The 17,307-nt window shown below is 37.8% G+C and overlaps 1 long non-coding RNA gene across 2 annotated transcripts in view; it reads right to left on the reverse strand.

Annotated features, from left to right (window-relative positions):
- LOC110255829 overlaps positions 1,020-17,307 on the reverse strand; it is a 29,504-nt gene continuing 13,216 nt past the window's right edge. Inside the window, exons 2-3 of one of the 2 annotated variants that reach the window (XR_002336698.1) lie at positions 9,931-10,131; positions 1,020-1,270 (exon numbers count right to left, since the gene is read on the reverse strand). This is a non-coding gene — a long non-coding RNA (uncharacterized LOC110255829). Of the gene's footprint in view, positions 1,271-7,790; positions 10,132-17,307 lie in introns of those variants that run through there. The other variant, XR_002336697.1, reaches the window with a different exon arrangement.

The raw sequence follows: 17,307 nt of genomic DNA on the forward strand, positions 1-17,307 counted from the left end.
CACTGAGCCGCAAGAGGAACTCTGACTTTTTTTTTTAAAAGCAACATTTAAATACAATGCAATGGCTTAATATAGGAATAGGAACAACTCTTATCACTGTTTTCTTAACTACAGTTCACTTTTTATTGTTGATAATGGATTATCTACACAGCAATTTATCAACAGTGAAACTTCCTATCCTCCACAGAAAGATTGTGCTAAGATTTGATTACTTATCAGGGGGATTTTTAATTAAAACGCAAGGAATGATGCTGGTGGAATCTGCAAGGTGAAACTGTTTAAGTTTTTCTCTCTATACTAAACCCAGAAAAGGACATTTAAGACATATTGCAGTTTTTACCCCTACCTCAGCTTCCTAGAGACTTAGAGAAAAAGTCCAGCATCACCTGAAATTATTTAGTAATCGTATCTTGGTGATTAAATATCTTGTGTGTAGGACATGGTCCTCTGGCCCTAGAACAATGGTTGTCAAATTTTGATGTGAATCAGGATCACCTAGAAGATGGGCTCAAGTCCACACACTGGTGGATCCCACTCTGAATTTCTGATCATGTAGATCTGGGATAGGAGCCAAGAATCTGCATTTCTAAATAGTTCCAGGTCATGCTGAGGCTACAGATTTGGGGACAAGTCGAGAACCAATTCTTAGATAGAGGGACAAGAGATGGTATGTGACTTATACTCCACTTATCAGGGTTGGGAAGCCATTGCTGCTCCGGGTAGACCAGTTGTCCTGAGAACACTCTTTTTGCCCATGCGGGGTGCACAAGAGCAGCGTTTACCACACTGACCCATCTTATGCTGACCCACTGCCCCCTAGCGAGACACTTTTTTTTTGTCTTTTTAAGGCTGCACCTGCAGCATATGGAGGTTCCCAGGCTAGGGGTCAAATTGGAGCTACAGCTGCTGGCCTACACCACAGCTACAGCAACACTGGGTCTGAGCCACATCTCTGACCTACACCACAGCCAAGGCAACGCCGGATCCTTAACCCACAGAGACCAGGGATCAAGCCCTTGTCTCATGGTTACTAGCTGGGTTTGTTACCACCAAGCCACGATGGGAACTCTGCGAGACAGTTATTTGTTCTGTCGGTGTCTGCAGGCAGGGAGCAACCTGCTATGACATACCTGAAATGTAGCTCTTAAATGACTTCATTTCTCTTCTTATCAATTGTGTAGTGACTTTCTCCAGTGACATTATCTCATGTTCTCAAGTTCTTGAGGGCGTTTCTCTGTTATCCTCATATGGTTCTTGTAACTTTTTCCTTCTTAAAAATAAATATATTCACATTGTTTACAAGAAAAGACTAACTCCCCTGCCTTCCTTATTGGGCTAATTGAGACCATCAAATGAGAAGAGCGCTGGATGAATGCCTATAAACTGCTGCATAATGGCAGGTAACAGATTCAGAAAAGGTATTTAAAAGTTAGTTATGTGATAGAACAAAACCCAAATGCGTTTGGCTTCTGTCACAGAGCTAATCTATAACAACAAAAAAAGAAATTAAAAAAACAAGTAAGCCCAGGAGGTTGTAGGTAAGAGGGGTGCTGAACCTTAGTATAAGCTACCTAGAGGAGGTTGTGTCTCATTTAGGTAGACGTGTTTTATAACTTCTTGGAGAACACAAGATTGAAAAGAGGACAGTTGATTTTAAATAGATGTGCCTGAATGATCCTTCCTACAAAACAGAAACAGATCATGGACATGGAGAGCACACTTGTGTTTGCCAGGGGGGAGGAGGGAGAGAAGGGGATGGATGGGAGTTTGGGGTTGGTCGATGCAAACTATTACATTTAGAATGGATAAACAATGGGGTCCTACTGTCCAGCACAGGGAACTGTGTCTAGTCTCTTGGGTTAGAACATGATAGAAGATAGTACGGAAAAAAAAAATAATAAGAATGTGTGTGCAGGCACGTGTGTGCGCTGGGTCACTTTGCTGTACAGCAGAAATTGGAGCAACATTGTAAATCAACTATGCTTTAATAAAAAATTTAAAAAAATAGATGTGCCTGTTCTTCTTGGTAATCCAATAACAGACTATTATTTAAGTAAATCTCTTTTGGGTTCAACTACTTCTTATTAGTGTAAATAAGACTCTGATGCCATATCCTGTATGTCACAATATGAGGTCCCCTGCCTGCATTTTCAGTGGTGGTGAAAAATTCAAACGTGCTCATGTGTGGTTACTGGTTGGTTAGCTGGTGTTGGCTTCGCACCCTTCTCTTTTCTCCCTCACTTCTCCTATTGCCAGTCAGAATTTCTGCAGGAAGGATGCTCTTCGCTGGAATGAGGGAAATGTAATGGATACAAAGTAAAAATGGCCCCAGAGAAATGAAAAGGCTGGGAACTTTTCCCCAAGAACTGAGACCCTTCTCCGAACTCAGTAACCACTCACAGAGGGTTAGTCATCCCATTCTCCTCTCCTAATTCTAGTTTCACGAAATTGGGGTAGGAAGGTGAAGCTTTGGTTGGGGAAACAGAAACTGTAAAGCTGAACTATGTGAAAGGGGCATAGCTTGGTGATTTTTTGATACAAGAGACCATTGGTTCACCTTCTCTCTCTCTCTCTTCTCTCATCTTGTGGGAGTGCCAAGAACTGGAGCTGGCTTTGCTTTATGATTCAAAAATATTTTTATTCCTAAAGGACTAAGGGACCAGGAGGACCTGAGAGAAATTTTGGACTAATATTTAAGGGAAAGGAGAATGGATTTTAGAATAGAATTAGTCTTATCCAAGTCTTATCCAGCCTAGTCCACCAAGGGAGAAAAACTAAAAGGGATTCAGGGGGAAACATAAATTCCTGCATCTTGCTGGAGTGGCCCCTCTTGCATCATTCAGGAATTTAAGGAAAATGTTAAATCTATAGATACATTAATATAGTTCCTGGGACTTGTTTTAAAGTAACCCAGTGGAGGGTGGGAGGGACACATGTGTGTAAATATACATAAAACAGCTTTTGTCACATACTTTTTGTTGTGCAAATTGGGGGAGAGTTTCTTTTCTTTCTTTCTTTTTTTTTTTTTGTCTTCTGTCCTTTTAGGGCCACACCCGTGCCACATGCAGGTTCCCAGGCTAGGGATCTAATCAGAGCTGTTGCTGCCGGCCTACACCACAATGCGGGCTCCGAGCCGTGTCTGCCACCTTTACCACAGCTCACGGCAATGCCAGATCCTTAGCCCACTGAGCGAGGCCAGGGGTCAAACCCGAAACTTCATGGTTCCTAGTTGGATTCGTCTCTGCTGCGCCACGACGGGAACTCAGAGAGTTTCATTTTACTCTTCTGTCTACTTTTAAATTCTGTGCTTAACGTTCAGTAATAATAACCTAACCATGAAAGAAAAGAAAAGAAAATTACTAGGTGATTTTGGATCTATAGAATCAATGGGAGAAAATAAAACCCAAAAGTTGGAGTTCCTGCCGTGGCTCAGCAGAAATGAATCTGACTAGTAACCAAGCTCTGATTTAACCCTTAGCCTGTGAACCTCCTTATGCTGCAGGTGTGGCCCTAAAAAGACAAAAAAAAAACAAAACAAAAACTGAAGTTAACATGAAATGTAATTTATTCAAGTAGGTTTTAAAAGCACTTGTTTTATCAAAGTTTCCAAGCATCATGTAAACTGAGCATTCATTCAGATTGTAACGTTGGCATTTTATGATGCCAATAGCAGCTTCTCTTGATTATGGAGATAACTAGCAGTTTGTAGTATTTGATACTAACTTCTCAATCATTGCCACTGTTTAATGTCATAAGGCAATGAAGTTATAAGTACAGGCTATCAGATGTGAAAATCAGTATCTAAAAATATAGCTTATCATTTAGGCATTTCTAAATACTTTGTTATTTGGCAAAATATGTATAAAATCTGTTACTAAACCCAAGTTTGGCTGCTCACCTCTCATAAGCCAGTAATTTGAAGGGCAAGTGTCAGTAGAAAGGAAAAGTGTTTTAATCATAAAAGATGGCAGTCTGGGGAGAAGCTGGACTCTTGTCCAGAAACCAACACCAAAGATTTTGCTCAGCCATGACAGTTTTTAAAAGGAAAAATGAAGGAAGAATCTCAGTGAATCATCAAGGCAGGAGGTTGAGTTCTGCATCTTTCTCTGTTGCATGGAGACTGACTGACTCTCTTTTCAGATATTATCTTGCAGAGGTGATCTGCCTGCTAGATTCTTTAGGAGGTTGTTGGGGGCAGAGATCTAATCATTTTTTAAGGACTTAATTGCTCATTCTTACTTGTGTTTATCTAGGAAAAGAACCAACAGGTTAGATGAGGCATGGAGTGCATGCAGGAGAGCCTAAGTCAGGAGTTAGTTTCAGTTGTTTAGTGATCTCATTTCTATAATTAGGTTTTTAAGGTTAGAGGGGGACAGAAATGGATAAACTGGAAAGGGAGGGGCAAAAGAGCTGCTTTTCAATCTATTCTATCAAACTTATTAAAATCCATGAATTGGGAGTTTGTTGTGGCTCAGCAGTAATGAGCCCAGTGAGTACCCATGAGGATGCCGGTTCAAACCCTTGCTCAGTGGGTTAAGGATCCAGCATTGCTGTCAGCTGTGGTGGTGTAGGCTCTGATTCTGTGTTACTGTGGCTGTGGCATGGGCTGGCAGCTGAAGCCCTGATTTGACCCCCTAGCCAGGAAATTTCCATATGCCACAAGTGGGGCCCTAAAAAGCAAAAATAATAATAATAATAATAAAAATTTTAAAAAATCCATGAATTGTTTGAGAATAGGTAGAACTATGGAATATTCCCACTGGAAATAACTATAAACTGCTTGTTGGATCTGCAGACAAGTGAAGAAGTGACAATTACACATGCAATTTGAGAGATTGAGCTTTTCATGTGAATTACCTAGATTGAATCTTTATGTCAACTGAATTCCATGGATAAACACACTTTCTTTTTTTTTTTTTAACCTTTGTGAACTGTCTTCTTTAATTTTGTGTGATAGAGATCAAGGGAGCCTTTTCTAGCACTAAGCTTCAACTTAAAATAAGCACCAATTTCAAGTGAACGTGGGGAGTAATTTGGGAAAGTTTCTTCTGCTGCTTTAAATGTGCGCAGACTGATTACATGATGACAAAAAGCAGTCAGGTGTCTTAATTGGCTGCAACAGTGCTCACTGGGCAAAACTGGAAGTCTGTTCATGTCTATAACACATTTTTACGTTTTGCAAGACATCCATACATTCTCCTGAATTGAGTTCTTCTCATTCTTCTGCAGGGTTCTTAGTTATAAAGCTAGCCCTTTACATTTGCATTAGTTGAACCAAACATGCATACCACATCCTTGCTGGCTACCGAAATTCAGGAAACAAAGAAATCAGAAGGAACATTATAATCGGATGCTGCTTATGTATCAGATCTCATTCCTGTTCTATGTTAAACCAAAAAATTCTTCCACTTTAGGGTCTTTGCCTTTGCAATTCTCAGTCACATATTTGACCCGTAATGATAGTTCTAAGCTCAGCACTGCCCTTTCAGAGGCAACTTTTTAGGCCATTAAAAAGAAGCACGGGAGTAAAATAGCCCCTTTCCCCCAGTGCTTCTCCAATGAATTAACCTATGTCGTTTTTGTCATTGCGCTTTTTTTGTGTGTGTCTTTTTGCCTTTTCTAGGGCCGCTAGAAACAAAAAGATGTTTGTTAAATGAATAAGTGACTCACCAAAAGGATGAATGAATAAAGTTTATGTAGGACTTTTTTGTTCTAAATCACAGAGTCACATATTTACAAGGAATTGGTCATCAACCAAAAAATCACCATAATTTCATTAGGATGATTTAGTAAATAAGACCCTAGGTTAAATTAGTGAAGCAAGGACAGCGTTGTGTGATTTAACACATATGGTTGAACTAACTGCGATAATAACAGCAAAAGCACAGGGGCTTGGTTACACAGAGTATTTAGAATTTCATGCAGTAGTTTTGAATCTAAATTATTATTATTATTATTATTATTTTGTCTTTTTGCAATTTCTAGGGCCACTCCTGCAGCATATGGAGGTTCCTAGGCTAGGGGTCTAATTGAAGCTACAGCTGCCAGCCTACACTAGAGCCACAGCAACGTGGGATCCAAGCCGCATCTGCAACCTACACCACAGCTCACGGCAACGCCAGACCCTTAACCCACTGAGCAAGGCTGGGGATCGAACCCACAACCTCATGATTCCTAGTCGGATTCATTAACCACTGAGCCACGACAGGAACTCCCTTGAATCTAAATTATTGAGCGTACAGTTTTTCACTCGCCCCAGAGATCAACCTAGCCAGGTGCAGTACAAGCAAAGGGCTGGAGTGAGAACCTACTACAGTAAACTGGGAAAGAGAGCATTCTCAAACTTAACCATGGATTATAGGGAACGAATGAGAGACTAGTGCCTCTAAAGCTCAAAGGCAGTGGACTCAAAAAGCGGGGTTGGGAAGTCCCTGGTGGCTCAGTGGGTTAGGACCCACAGTGTCACAGAGTTTGATCCCTGGCCCAGGGACTTCCACACGCTGCAGGAGTGGCCAAAAGAAAAAAGGTGGGATTGTCCTTGAGGATGTAGAAGGTTAAACAATGCTAGGGAAAACCATTCATTGCTTTCATGGGCTCTCCTCCAATTTGTATTTTCTTTATTGAGCTTGCTCCAAGATAAGTTGTTCTGTCTTTATAGAGAACTCTACCAGATACTTCAGAAATCTCTAAACCCTGGAAGTCTGTGACCCAACATCTCACTGACAGAGATATGCATGTCTCTTTTGGCCACACTCTCCAGTGGTCCCCCAGGCCTCTTTCTCTGCTCCTTTAGATTTGGGCTCCACACAAAACTTCTCTTAGCAGTGGCTCTATCCCTATGCTTTTTCTGACAGTGTTAACTCCTGTCAGAAAGGCTTTACTTGTTCACTATACATACTCCATGTGGTAATTCCTGTATCAATTTTTTCCTGAGTATTTGTTGATGTGGCTACCTAAAAAAAAAAAAAAAAATGAAGAACCTTCCAAGTGGCGGAAAGTTTACTAAATCTAGGGAAAGAGCAAACGAGCTCTCTGTTGTCTCTTTTTATAAGGACAATAATCCTATTGGTTCAGGGCCCTTATAACTTCATTTAATCTTAATTACTTCCATAGAAGCCCCATCTCCAGACACCATCACTTGGGGGTTAAGCCTTCAATGTCTGAGTAATGAGGTGGGGAGGGTCATAGCATTCAGTCCGTAGCAAGAATGGTGCTTTATCAGTGGTATTGAAATCTATTCAGATATTTTATTTAGAATGATTGCAATGCTTATAAGAAATATTAGTATGTAATTTCTTTATTACCCAATATCTTTATCAGGTTATATATCAATATTATTCTTGCTTAATAAAATGAACTTGAAGCTTTTCCATCATTTACATGCTAACTGGTTCCTAAATGTTTGGTAGTGTTCTTTGGTGAAATCATTTGTCCCTGGCACTATTTTTTTTGAATCGGTTCCTTTACCACTTTCTTTCTTTTGTGAAAAATTGTCTATTTAATCCTCCCAGCCTTACCAGGGTTAATTCTGGCAAACTGAATTTCTCTCTAAAATTATCCCTTTTTTTTTTTGTATAGACATATGCCTGAATTTTTGAGTAACCGGGTTACTGGAAGCTGATCTAGATTTAGTCTAATTAAAAAAAAAAGAGACTAAACTCTAATTAAAAAAATAAAGATACATGATTCTTTCTTCTTTTTAGACAGCAGGGAACGTGGGCATCATAATTTTTTTTCATCGTAATAATCATTGTTTCCATTTATTTGCATCTTATTTATCATTTTTCATCTTTTTTTTTTTTTTTTTTTTAAGTAGACTATGCCTTTATTGTTATCCAGCTAGGAGATTGGTGACAGACTCCTCAAGGTCAGGAACTTGTCTTCTCCAGACTATGTACTGCTATAATATATAATATAGTGCAATACTCACAGTAGATGTTTAACAAATATATATTATTTTGAAAAGCAATATAGGCTCTAATAGATGTTTGACATTTCATAATAATCTTCTAGCAGTGTGTTATAATGCAGTACCCCATACTGAGAACAAAAATTGGTTTAAGAAAACTTATCTTTGTATAAAACTTTGAACAGAATAGCAGCTATACCATTTTGCTACACTCTGCAAATAATTCTAAATAATATATTTAGAGGGTAGCAATTGTCAAGAAGTATGAATAAGAAATGATAATTTGACATTTAAAAGAGTGATAGTTCTGCACCATTAACCACAAACAGAGAAATATAGGGGAATGAAAAAAAATCTGTCAAAGGAAATATTTATGAAAGAGTTGGAGTTCAAGGAAAAATACATTTCACATCTAAAAGAAGTTGGCTGTTTTTTGTTCATCTTTGTCAAAGATTGACTCTCACCCACTTTCCTCAGTAAATGAGTGGCAGGTTGGCTATTTACAGGGTCGGATTCTGGGGATCCGTTAAAGCTTACAAAATATCACTAAAGGCATGATCAGACATTTTTGTGGGAGGTAGTCATTTCTTCAGGTGGATCTCGTTAGTGGATTTTCACACACTATATTAGCATCATTATGGAACATGAAAACAAGGTAGATGCATCGCATTGTTTCGCTTAATTGGAGTATTAAGTGAAAACTAGCCTAGTAGTTTCATGAGTCACTGACCTGTTGTCAGCAGTGAGCAGTCTATCAGCGGGAAAGTAACCTTGAGATAAACCTCACTTTATGCGTAATATAGGCTCTTTATAAGTGGAAGGTATAAAATGGAGATCCTTTCACTGAAAACATCATAAATAATTTCACAAAATATCTTTTAACAGCAAAAAAAGTTCATTTGAAAATAATGAAACATGTATTTTAATAAAGATGAAGAATTTAGTCAGACTCTGTTCATTTGTGTTTGATTGGTCTATTTTCATGGCTTTCTTGCCTGCTATATTTAAACAGTAACCAGACAGTTGAAAATAGTGTGGCATTACATTTCGAGTTTTTAGACACATTTGCACAAGAGAATGAAATTGCAAACTAAGATTTAGATTAACCAAGTCTGATGATAGCCAAAGCAACAAATTATGTTGAGAAATCTTTTCAAAAATGTTTCCTGCAACATATTAGATCCCTTGAATCGAATTAGTGTACCCTTTGGGCCAAGAAAGGGAAAGCTTTCTGGGTCAGCATTAATTGTCATATATAGATTCACAGATTCATAAATGTGTGAATGACCATAGTGAGGAGACACGAACATGTGATATTGTTTAGATACACACACAGAACACTTTAATAACCTACATTTCACGTAAGCAGCATAAATATGAAAACAATCAGTTATCTAGATAATTCATAAACACATTCAAGCGGTATTTCAAGAGTGTCATCTATTTACCTGTGTTCTGTGGGAGACACTCAAGAAGAAATATATTTGACTTCTGCTTTTGTCTGAAATATTTTATAATTGAGCCAGAATGTTTGGGATTTCTTTTTCTTAGACTTATCTTTTGTATTTACCATACTTGACTTTGTTGTGCATTTATGGGCTCAGCCTGAGGCTAATAACAGTCTGATAGTAGCTAAGGATTATTAGACTATGTCTGGAGTGTCCTGATTTTATTGAGCCGAAATGTTCCATTGGGGCTTATGTTAGGGTAAGATCCATACATTATAGATAAATCGTTCAGGTGATGTTGTTTTTTGGTTCTTTTACCTTTACATAATATGATTCTTTGTGTATTTTTTTTTTAAAAAACAGCTTAATTGTTCAAATACACAAATAAATTTGGAACCTTTTTGCACTGCTATCTTTAGGAGCCAAATAGTGAAATCATTTCAGGTGAGATAGTGTTGGTATTACAGCAGTGAAATCTTGGCCATTTGTTATGAGTAAAATTGAATTCATCTCTCTACCCTCTCCCTCTCCAGTAGAATATCATTTACTCAGTTCATGAGTTTCAGTCATTACCTGGTCTCTCAGATGGGAAACCTGGTTGTCCTCCTTGACAGCTCTTCCTTTTCAAACTTTATTCTCTCCAGTTTTTGTCAATTCCCTCTATGCGACATCTCCCAGATCACTCATCTCCTTTCCTTCCTCGGTTTCGAAGATACATTCATTTGCAGGTTTCATGTGCAATTTCTGGACCTTCATTTTCATGCCATGAAAGAGCTTCATCAAGCAAGGGTGGGAAGAGGTCGTTAGCATGGGAACAACATTAACTCTGCTGCAATTAATTAAAATGAAATGTTTACTAAAAATACATCTCAAAATGGATCACTGCACATCACCAGGTGTTGGCAGCGTGGCTGAGAAATAAGATGCTCTATTTTTAAATTTTTTAATGTATTTTGTTTTAAATATTCTCCACTCTCTTTCCAGCTATTGAAAACAATATTGATCATCTGAGTCTCTTCAGACACATTTTACAGGTCTGCATTCCCTGTAGGATTAGGTCCAAACTCCTTGACAAGCCACACAAATCTCCCCCACACAATTCTTTGCATATTGTAGGATCTCTCTCTCTCTCTCTGTATTTATCTATCTACCTGTTTATCTGTCCCCTGTGAATATATAAATATGCATGATATACATCATGTATACACATACACATGTGTAAACATACATACATACGTAAAACATTGTAGGATATATATATGTATAGATAGTAGAGTATCAGTGTATTGCAGTTGGTTTCATTGATTGTGAACTAGTAATTATCAGAGGTCAGCATGGAACTGACTGCTGTCTATTTTAGTTAAACCAGCAAGTCTCGGAGAGAGGTCAGAATTGTACCACATCCATTTTGGCTTTGTTGCAATTGCACTGTGGGAAGATGTCTATCCACAGAGTAATTTACGAAACATTTTACTTTCAATCTGATCTATTATAGTCCTTATAAATCCTAGTGTTTCCTGATAGCTTTTGTATTTACTAATGTCGATAAAATGAGAAATTATGGTGTGGAGACTTTAACAGCAAATAATGGAATCAAGGTAAACATTGGGGCAGAGAAGCAGGCAAGAGCATTAGAGAAATATTATCACTGCAGTCCAAGCCATCCTGGCACTGGATCAAATTTGCTATTCTGTTTTATTTTCTTTCTGAATTCTCTTTCCTGCCAAGTACTTTTCTCGATTCTAATAAAATATTTTTAAAATAATTCAGAGTATTCAAAAATTTAAAGGTAAAGTAGACAAAGTTAATTCAACAGTTCAAATTAAACAAATTTATTTGAAATTTGCTTTTTTTTTCCCACTGAGAAATTCTTATTTGTTTATTTTTATTCAAGTTGATATACAGTAATTTTATGTTATGGATATACAATATAATGACTCACAATTTTTAAGGGTTATGCTTTATTTATACCTATAAAATATTGGCTGTAGTCCACATACTGTATAATATACCCTTGACGTTTATTTTATACATAATAGTTTGTAACTTCCACTCCCCCCCATGTTGCCCCAACCTCCTTCCCTCTCCCACTGATGACCATTAGATGGTCTCTATACCTGTGAGTCAGCTTCTTTGTTATATTCACTAGTTTATTGTAATTTTTATTTTTTTTCTTGTCTTTTTAGGGCCACCCCCAAGGCCTATGGAGGTTCCCAGGGTAGAGGTAGACTTGGAGCTACATCTGCCAGCCTACACCACAGCCACAGCAACGTGGGATCCAAGAAGCGTCTGCCACCTACACCACAACTCATAGCAACACTGCATCCTTAACCCACTAAGCGAGGCCAGGGATTGAACCTGTGTCCGCATGGATACTAGTCGGGTTCCTTAACCACTAAGCCAAATGGGAACTCCAGCTTATTGTAATTTTTAGATTCCACACATAAATGATACCATACAGTATTTGTCTGTCTCTGTTTGACTTATTTAATAGTAACATAATGCCCTCTAAGTCCATCCATGTTGTTGCAAATGGCAAAATATCATTCTTCTTATGATTGAGTAGTATTGTATTGTATGTGTGTATTTATTGTGTATATATATATATGTATGTATATTGTATATGTATATATATATATATGTATGTATATTGTATATGTATATATATGCATATATATGTGTACGAATCACATCATCTTTTGTGTGTGTGTGTGTCTTTTTTAGGGCCGCACCTGTGGCATATGGAGATTCCCAGGCTGGGGGTTGAATCAGAGCTGCAGCTGCTGGCCTACATCACAGCCAAAGCAATGCGGGATCTGAGCCATGTCTACAACCTATGCCACAGCTCATGGCTACACTGGATTTTTAATCCACCGAGGGAAGCCCGGGATCAAACCTGTATCATCATGGATACTAGTCAGGTTCCTTACCGCTGAGCCACAACAGGAACTCCTATCACATTATCTTTATCCATTTATTTGTTAATGGGCATTTAGTTTGCTTCCATGTCCTGGCATTGTAAATAATGCTGCTATGAACACTGAGTGCATGTATCTTTTTGAATTAGTGTTTTTGTTTTTGTTTTTGTTTTGGATATATACTCAGGAGAGGAATTGCTGGGTCATGTGGTAGTTTTGTTTTATTTTGAGAACCCTCCATACTGTTTTCCAGAATGGCTGGACCAATTTACATTCCCGTAACAACGAGGGTTCCCTTTTCTCCACATCCTCACCAGTATTTGCCATTTGTGTTCTTTCTGATGTTAGCCATTCTGTCAGGTGTGAGGTGAGGTCTCGTTGTGGTTTTCTTTTGCATTTACTTGATGATTAGTGATGCTGAGCATCCGTCCATGTGCCTGTTGGCCATCTGCATTTCCTCTTTGGAAAAATGTCTGCTCAGTTCTTCTGCCCATTTTTAAATCAGGTTTTTTTCATGTTGAGTTGTATGAGCTATTTATATTATGGTGGCTATTAACCCTTTATCATAACACTTTCTCCCAGTCTGTAGGTTTTTCATTTTGTTTAGTTTCCTTGGCTGTGCAAAAGCTTTTGAGTTTAATTAGGTCTCATTTGTTTATTTTTGCTTCTATTTCCTTTAGTTTGGGAGATGGATCCAAAAAACATTGCTGTGATTTAAGACATTCATTGTTTACAAAACACTGTTCTAGGTGCTAAAAATTATAGCCCTCTCACAACTCATGCAAGAGTTGAAAAGATAAACTCATAGATAGCTCCGTATAAAATGGAAAGATGGTGACTCATCCTCTTCCTATACTCTCAGTTTTAGTGAATGGACCCTCTACCTCTCAGGAACCCAAGATATGAACCTGGAAGATTATTTTACCAACTTCCTCCCATTTTCTACTTCAAAAATAATCACCAAATTCAGTGAACTGTATCTTTCACCATCTACTCCTGCTTTTCCATAGCCTCTTCTATCTGCCTACCTAGCTACCTACTTCTCACATTTGTACATGAATAAATTCTTCTTATTCCTTCATTCTCCATAGCTTCTATCTCCAAAATAATAAATCTAAACATGTCCCACCATGATTGTAGTTATGAACTCTAGGAACACCAGAGTAGGTGTTCTAAAAAGCATATTGAATCATGTCCACCTCCAGCTTAAATGCAAACTTTTCACCATTACCTGTAAGAATCTGCATGACCTAACCTCTTTCATTACTCATCCAATTGACACCTATTTTTGATAACTCACTGTATGCCTGGATAGATGCTAGATATACAATAGTAAGACATACAAGCTTTTGTTCAACAAACAAAATATTCTGGTGGAGGATCCACAAATAAGTATTTTAGTAAATAAATAATGAAATTATAATATACATTGATGAACGACATCAAAGAAACAAAACCGTAGTGGGGTGAAGTAATCTCCATTTAAGACGGGGTAGCCGGATAAGCTAATAAGGGGTCACTCCAGATGCAAAGACAGAGTTCCCTTCATGGCTCAGCAGTTAATGAACCCAACTAGGAACCATGAGAATTCAGGTTCGATCCCTGGCCTCGCTTGGTGGGTTAAGGATCCGGCGTTGCTCTGAGCTGTGGTGTAGGTCCCAGATGTGGCCCAGATCCCACGTTGCTGTGGCTGTGGCTGTGGTGTAGGCCGGCAGCTATAGCTCCGATTTGACCCCTAGCCTGGGAACTTCTATATGCCACGGGTGTGGTTCTAAAAAAGAAAAAAAAAAAAAAAAAAAAAGGAAGATGAAGAGGCAAAGATTGAGATGGAGAGATGGAGCCAGCCATCTGAGTGGGTGGGTGAGAGTGAGAAAAAGCATTGCGAACAGAGGGATCTAAATGCACAATTTCTGAAGTCAGGACCAGAAAGAGGGCCTGAGTGTTCAGGTCAAAGTTATATAAGGGGAGAGGGTCAGGAAAAGCGGTAGAGATTGCATTCATTTTCTATTGCTGCATAACAATTTACTGTAAAATTAGTGACTTAAAACAATATATGTTTATTATCTAATTCACAGTTTCCATGAATTAGGAGTCTGGGCATAGTTTAACTGGGTCCTGGGCTCAGGGTCTTGGTCTTACAGGGCTATACTTGCAGATTTCAATTCTTTGTGTTTATAGGACTGGGGTCCCCATTTTCTTGCTGCCTGGGGCCACTCTTAGCCCCTAGATGTCAGCCAAAGTTCCTTATGGAGATTGTCTTATTATTTTGCCAGATGCTAGTGGTTAGAAGGAGGTCACAGTTTGAACCACAGTATTCAATCAGATAAGTTATGATAAGAAACTGAACTTATTCTAAGTACAATGAGGTTTTGCAGAAGAGAGGGAGGAAGGAAGGAAGAAGGAAGGGAGGAGGAAAAAATAGGAAGGAAGGCCCACATCATGTCCCAAGGAATTAGGACAAAAGAAGGAGTTAATTCCGTTTAGTGGCTCAGAGAAGGTTTCTTGGAGGAGGTAATTTGGAAGATGGGTATGGAGCTGGCAATGGGGAGAATAAATTGGAGGAAATACTCAGAACAGGTAAGGAAATCTCCACTTCTGGTGAATTTTTAAAAACATTTAAAATACGTTTTAAAATCTTTCCACAACATGCAAGTGTTAGAATAATTTTCTTTCTTCCTTTTTTTAAAAAACTGCTTTTTATTGAGGTAGGATTGACACTTGAGAACCGTATCTAAAGAACTATAGATATTTGGTGTATCTAACTTGATGCGTTTGGAGGAAAGTGCACACCTGTGAAACCATTATCACTCTCAATGTCATAAACGTATCCATGTCTCTAAAGGTTTCCTCCCACCATCTCTCCTTTTTCTGAACAATCTTCTTTAAAAAGAGCTGTATCCTAAAAAGCACTGTAACTGGAATAAAACTTTCCTTAGATTGTTTGCAGGGATTCATTTGAAGGACCACGGTTTCAAGGCCATCTCGAAAGAACTAGGTGCCCTCTCTTTAATTGGTAATTTCCAGTTTTAGGTAAAAGGAATTGGGGTAAGGAACTAGGGCTTGTCTTTTATATATCTGCCAGGTAGAAGATTTTGAATTGCTTTGGGACTGGAAGCCTGGCTGCCCTGCTTATCTTTGCATTCCCCGTCATCGACATGCGCTAGCTGCTTCTAAAACATTTAAAAATAGACAAATAAATAAATAAATAGTCGTATCAAATAAATAGTATATTCCATCCACCAGACTTCTTTCCCACTCCGTTCTCTCTCCCCTGCCTTCCCTTTTCTTCCTAATGTCCAAATTCATCATTAAGATTCAAGGCATACCCTAGTCTCAGAATCTCAATGCATTAATTTGTATCTTGTGTTAGAATGAAATTATGTAGATTGCCTTATGCAAGACTCTGCAGCGTGTGAGATCACTCACAATATGTAAGGCAAGCGATGCCAGTTGCTTCAGGACTAATGATGATTATCCACGGATTTGTACGGTCTTGGAAACTAAATTTAGATGATTCTTCATCTTAAGGCTTCACTTTAATGCCAGACTGATTACTACATTCAGGGTTATGAAAGAATATCCCCTAGGATATTATTTCTGAGCTAATAAGTAATGACTATGAGATAAGATAAAAGGAGGAGAAACCAGTGTTTACTGGTACGTGATTAAAGGTACGTTTGATATATTATTTAACACAAATATTTAAATATCCTTCCTGGAATTTCCTCAGTAAATAGCATATTAGCATTTAGAACTGTTTAGAATATGTATATGTACTTTTTCATTCCCTTTCATTAATATTAAAGAAGAATGAGGCTATTTTTTTTTCACTTAATAGAATTATGGCAAATAAGATCTATCTCTTCCCTTAGCTCTGTGCTTGACACCTAGAAATAATTAATAAATATTTGTTAAATAATTGTGATCCTAAAAACTCAGATAAAGCTCTAGTTGTCTGTCACTGTGGATTGGGCAAATTACTCAGAATTAATAACATAGATGTTACAGCAACTACTTTACTCTGGGTAGTTTTAATATTTAAATAAATATTTTAAATATGTAAATTAATACATAGTATTCAGTATTTTGCTTTGATAAGTTATTTCCTTTGTAAAAAAAATGTTAAGATTATTTATTTGTGAGGAAGATGATTTAAATGGAATGCAGTCCAAAAATGGCACATTTGCGATTTGTAAACCCTGGAGAATTTACTAATGTGGTTTGGTGTACTAAGAGGTTTGACACTGTAAATGCTTAACATCTGGGTGAACCACAGAAAGACAGAAACAAACCTGAAGACCATCATGACACAGAGCAGAGCTTTAGAAGATTCTGAACTGTGGACATGTGTGAAGTCTCTTCTACTGAAAATTAACCACAGTGCGTACATTTTTGTGATAATAGGCTGTAATTAATTTTATTAAAAGTAAGGATTTTCCATCACAAAAATAAGATATTCTGGTTAAGAATAGTTTGAGCAATTCAGAAAAAGAATAATTAAGAAATAGGCATCTGTAGCCTCACCATCTGGGAATAAACACTCTAAATTTGCTACCTTTCTTTTCAGTATTTCTGGGCATCATTTTTTACCCAGCTGTGTTTACATATTACATGCATAGGATTATAGGAACTTAAAGGGAGAGCCATCAAATTTGGAAAACACAGACAGGATAAAGAAGAAAGCATCCAGAATTCTATGAACAGATATAGCCTCTTAACACTTTAATGTGTTTTCTTATTTTCTTTTTTTTTCCTGTGTATATTGACATCCTCTTTTATATTCTGACTGTGAAGGGTAGTTCGCGGGATATTTTTGATGGAAGAAGATATACACTACAACTTATTGGGAGAGGATATTTCTTTGCTTAGGTTGATTTATTAGTTTCTCTTGATAAACAGAAGAAAAAGAATCAGATCATTCAACATAAGATTTAAAAAGATGAAATATAATTTCTCATTTTCCTTGGAAACGAAAATGATAATTCGCTACACAATCCGACTTTGTTAAGAGAAATTCTCGTGGCATCCCAAC

The sequence above is a fragment of the Sus scrofa genome, chromosome 11 (assembly GCF_000003025.6).
Source record: "Sus scrofa isolate TJ Tabasco breed Duroc chromosome 11, Sscrofa11.1, whole genome shotgun sequence".
In the NCBI taxonomy this organism is placed as follows: Eukaryota; Metazoa; Chordata; class Mammalia; order Artiodactyla; family Suidae; genus Sus; species Sus scrofa.